This window comes from Lissotriton vulgaris, chromosome 10 (assembly GCF_964263255.1).
Source record: "Lissotriton vulgaris chromosome 10, aLisVul1.2, whole genome shotgun sequence".
Taxonomy (NCBI): domain Eukaryota; kingdom Metazoa; phylum Chordata; class Amphibia; order Caudata; family Salamandridae; genus Lissotriton; species Lissotriton vulgaris.
In genome coordinates this window covers 536,757,649-536,763,095 of record NC_141698.1, presented here as the reverse complement: position 1 = coordinate 536,763,095, position 5,447 = coordinate 536,757,649, and the positions used below count along the sequence as shown (strand labels likewise).

The 5,447-nt window shown below is 44.2% G+C and overlaps 1 non-coding gene across 1 annotated transcript; it reads right to left on the bottom strand.

Annotated features, from left to right (window-relative positions):
- Window positions 1–5,168: 5,168 nt before the first annotated feature.
- Window positions 5,169–5,241, bottom strand: TRNAV-AAC (transfer RNA valine (anticodon AAC)). Its single transcript has one exon. It is a non-coding gene; the product is annotated as a tRNA-Val (tRNA).
- Window positions 5,242–5,447: the final 206 nt, after the last annotated feature.

Genomic DNA, 5,447 nt, shown 5'->3' with positions numbered 1-5,447 from the left:
GCGCACTCCATGATAAAAGGAATTGGTGTTGAGGACGTCCATTCGGTTTTCTCAAGTGCCGCCTCCATAACATCTAGGGAGGCCCTCTGTGGGATGTTGGTATAGAGGGCCTCAATATCTAGAGTTATGAGAAAGTCAATGTTCTCTGTCTCACTATAGTCTTGTAACAGGCGCAGTAGGTCTGTTGTGTCTTGGATATAAGATGGTATTCGTTTTACCAGGGGTTGCAGGAAATGATCGCAAAATTTGGACAGAGGTTCTAGCACTGAGTCTATACCGGAGACGATAGGTCGACCCGGGACTGGAGTTAACCCTTTGTGTATTTTGGTCAGCGTATAAAAATATGGTACCCTAGGGTTTTTGTTTATTAGAAAGTCTGCCTCCTTTTTACTTAGCCAGCCTTGACATTCTGCTGACTCTACCATACTCCTGATGGACAGTGTGAGGCGTTCTGTTGGGTTCTGTGTGACGGCCTTGTAGTATCTTGTGTTATCCAATTGTCTAAGGCACTCTGTCTCGTAATCCACTGTATTCATTATTACAGTGGCAGCCCCTTTGTCAGCTTGTTTGATAGTTAGGGAGGGGTCGAAGGCAAGGGTATCAAGGATGTTTTTCTCTTCCTTAGATATATTGTTAAATGTAGGATGGTTGGGTAAATTGTTGGTATCTCTCCGCCAAAGAGCCCCTCTTTGAGGTGTCGCCCGTTGGGTATTGCACCGCCGACCCGACGAGGAGCAAGCCCAAATGATGAAGCATGACACCTGAAAGGGTGTGTTAGGGCATTAAATCCAACAAAATGGATTCCCAGGGTAAACTTCTAACCACCCTCCCATAATCCATTCACATCACTGACTGTACCAATCCTTTCTTTTGTTAGGAACAGCACGACAACTCTTTGCATAGTCTCATCTGGACAAACCTTACGTTTTCTCACAGGGAGCACACTATTCAGTCTGCAATCTCAATAAGTAAGGAATATAAGAGCTTACCACTGCCCGCCACTACCGTGGCAGCCCGCACAGCAGTTTCGTCCAGCACTTGCAACGCCTCCTCCCCTGAAGTCTCCTCCTCCATCTCCGCGCTGGGCCCAGCAACACATGTTCCACCTACAAAGTACATTTAAGAATGTTAGATGTCATAGACATACACCACTCACTAGTATTTTGTCTAGGAATGAAGAAATGTGAATACAGAAACCAATCTAATAATTTGTGCCTGTCTACTCTAAAGTAAAAATGTCCCTCTTTCCAGGGAAGGGTGTTGTCTTGCTGCACTTTTTGGCACAACTGATGAATCCTTGCTTTTTAACACACACCATTTTTCTCATAACAGACAGAAGCTTCACTTCTAAGAACAAATCATCATCACTAGGACGGAGTGACCAACGATTCAGCACCAAAAAGAAAAATTAAAGTTCAAACCAGGTGAGGGCTCGGCTTGGCCACAATAAATGTGTGAAAGAAATCATCACTAAGCACTTTTCCATTTATCGTTTATGTTTTATGACAAGCTTGATTTTAATAAACATTTTTACTTTTAAAAAAGCTTTAAAACTTAAATAGACTCTGTGGTTTTTGGTCAAGAGTGAATGAGCAAAAGGTTTTGCAATTTGCAAGCATGAGTCTGTGCCTCTGACACTTCTGGACTCTGACTCCGTACTCTTGTCCTGCGTTGGATAATCATCATTGGGGATCAATCCTCAATGAATTCAGGAGCTAAATGACTCTGCCACACTATCTAGTCAGTAAGGAGATTGGGGGTTCTTCAAAGTCTGATATCACTGAGGTATGTGGAAAGTCTACCTGCGGCTATTATAATTGATAAACAATGCACTATTTAGTGTCCATAGTTCTGTTTGTGCAGATTTGTCCCTGCAACATTAGTAGTATGGATTGTCCCCCTATCCAAACCAAAAGTAAAGTAGTATCTTATTCTTTCTTTGTGGTCATTCACATTTTATTGTGGGAAATTGTCAAAGCATAAACATTTAGAAGACTTGAAAAGACATTATGGACAATCCCAGAGGACTGCCCTCAGTGCATAGAGCTATTGCTGACTAGAATGGGAGTTTCGGTAAACACCTTTTGCCAACTGTGCAATCTTAGTTCGCTACGCAGACAGACTAATAAGAATAATCTAGTAATACCACAGGGAGTCATAGCAGAGGCAGGATAAGAATCTAGATAAAGTCTACAAGAAGATCAAAGATGATTTAGAAAAAATCGAATGAGAAACGCTGGGAAAAAATAGGTACTCTATATTAAAATGAAAACTTACTGGGGTCAGCAAAGGAGCCCTCGCCTGACTGATCCTGGCCTGCATCCAGTTCCACAGCAGCCTCCTCCTCTGTCCTCTTGCCCCTGGGGGGAGCTGATGTACAACATGAAAGAAAGAAAGACCCAAAAACATGGATGATTGTTGTCAACCAAATCAAACATTTCAAAAGAACAATAACAAAATATTTTGGCGAAATAGCAAATAGACAACTATTCCACGGGATATATTGGCATATCTCATGTGGTCTACTACGATATTAGTATTGCTTGATTTGCGGACCGTCGACTTAGAAAGTTATGTAACTCACTAAACAAACTACTAAAAAGGTTCGCCTAGGACTGGCAGGCAACAGTCCGCAGCACGCGAAGTGACAGACAAACTCCATTGTGATTGCAGATCAGCGACAACACTAAAAAGTTTCCTACTACATTAACCAGTCATTAAAATACTCAAACTATCAATCCACCACCACTATTTCTTCTTATTGCCAGGTGTACAAAGGAAGGACTGGACTTGAGTCTGTAGGGGCAGATTTACAAGCCCCTTGCGGCTCTTTTGCTCCATTGTTGCGTGACTTTCGTGACGCAGTGGCAGAACAAAAGAGGCACCATGGTGTGCCGTATTTGCGACGCAACTCCAGCAATGCGCCGCCTTTACGGCACAGATGCGTAACGCTTCGGTGACGTTTTGGGCCCATGGTGCGCCGCATTGTAAATACGGCGCATCATGGGTGGTGGTGGCGTGGCGCACAATTACTGGCGCATCCCTGCTACTTTGCAGGGATGCGCCGGTAATTTAAAATCTGACCCTTAGTGTCTAGCATTACGCAGTTCTTTAAACTACACTCATACATAATTTCTCAGGCCAATGAAATGAACACAAAATCAAAAACAAATAAGCATAGTAGCAACGCTACTGAGAAGGAGAGCAGTGCACCTGAAATGCCCAGAAGATTTTGAAATATAATTAAATTTACCTACAATGTAATCAGCAGCATTATTGCTCTTGGTAAAAAACAAAAATTTGCAATATAATTACACACAGAGCAGGAGAAAACAGAGTAGTGATGAAATAGCTACTACTACTTACCAAGCCCGGGGATCTCGAGGCTGAGCAGGTTGACCAAGTTGCGTTCCCGGTCCAGAAGATCCGTCCAACGGTGGGTGGCCTGGTTGTAGGTGCGCTGGACCCTAGAGTGTTGGTACATGGCCCGGCACACCTTCTCCCACCGCTTCCGGCACTCCCTGATCCTGTAGCCAGTAGCAATCTTGCCGCCTGCCATGATGGTCCTGGGGAGGCGGCGCTGGACATAAAAAACTAGTGCGGCCACCTGCTCCGCACTAAAGATCTCCCGGGCTGTGACTGTCTCCCCCCTCAAACGCTCGCACAGGAGCCGGGCACGGGGTGCGGGACTCTTCCCCTTCTCAGGCTGCTTCCCGGCTCCCTTTACCATGGTCTGGGCAGAAAGGAAGGTAAATAATAAATAAGAAACAGAATAGGGAATAAGAAAAGAAAAGAGTTTAAAAAAGTTGTTTAAAATTAACCAAAAGTAGCAGAAAAAACTAAAATATAGAGCTAGAAAAATAGAGGGATAGATATTAAGTGAAATAGCTGAAAACAAAACTTCAAACAAGCAAAGGATGGCAGACATTGACAGAGGATACAGAAAGCATGCCCAGAACCATGGCAATAAATGAGAAACAAGATGGCCGCGCCCGTTCACGACCGTGTGGGTAAGTTCGCACGAGATTTCCCTCACGATCACATGTGAACTTGTACTAGCGAGCCGCACACTTTGTGAGATTACACATAGCGCCTGGAAATGGAAATACATCATGCAAACAAGATGGCCGAGCTGGTGAATGGCCCTGAGGGTAACTTTGCACCGTTGCGCTACAAGCGGCTCGCTAAAACGCACAAAACCTTGCGAACTAACACGCCACAAAAAAACAAATTGCATATTTACACAAATTTGCGGCTTCCGAATTCGATCTCTCACAAATCCGCGCCCCGCGAATCCCGCCAAATTGCAGAAAAACTATTTTTGCAAATCTGAAAGCACTCAGCAGGTGCCAAAGTTCAAATTCATCATTAGTACCATTCCCTGTAGTGCTTCCTGAGGGGCCCCTCCAGAGTTCAGTTGCCTACTTGCAACTATTCTATGACCCTGCTCTGACCCTCACAACAGGCTCAGAGAATAGCTACAAGTAGGCCACAAAGGTCCTGTGAAAAAAAAAATTGCACTGCAACAGAAAGCAATTACAGATAAGGAAGCAGCTGCCAGACTGGAAGTTCATATTCAGTGACACATTAATCAACCCCAAAATAATTCATGTCAGTTGAAGCAGGGCAGGTGTGCTTTTCCCCCCCATAATCTACAGTGATGAACCAGAGGGTGGCAGTGATGTACCAGAGGGTGGCATGGGTGAACAAGAGGGTGGCAGTGGTGAAACAGAGGGTGCTGTGATGAACCAGACGTAGAAACAACATAGTCGCGACCGCTGTGAGCCGAAAAGTAAGTTTGCGTTTGCGAACTGGTACAAAACCCTTGCGAACTGGCAGAAACCCTTGCGAACACAAAAAAAAGAAAAAATCCGCAAATTCGCGAGAGTTCGCGGATTTTGCGGATTGCTAATTCGTGAATACGCAAATTCGCGAACCGCGAATTCGCAAAATGCACCCATGCTTAGTAAAGGCCCCAACAATACAACATAGCTTAAACAAAATAAAAATAGGCCCAAGAACAACTCCCACATGATGGATGGAGATAACTTTGTTTCGTCTTGCAAAGGTAAAGAAAGTTTCCATGGCTCACTGTGTTCACCTCTTCTTAAACTTGCATTGAGATAATAAGGTTTTAGAGTGTGCACATAAAAGCATCCAACGCACAGTGTTTCTGCCCGGTCTCGAATCGGGGACCTTTCGCGTGTTAGGCGAACGTGATGACCACTACACTACAGAAACGACCTTGCTGATTTCTACTGTTAGAGGAAAGTTTCTCTCAAGGCTTCACCCTACTTCTATTCTGCTGTATCAGCAGCGGCTCAGAATGTGCAGAACAAGTGTGAAAACCTCAGAGATATCATCCAACATGCTTGCAATTAGACGTATTCAAAACTCATGTGTGCATGCGTCAACAGATAATAATCTGATGCCTAAATCCTAGTGAG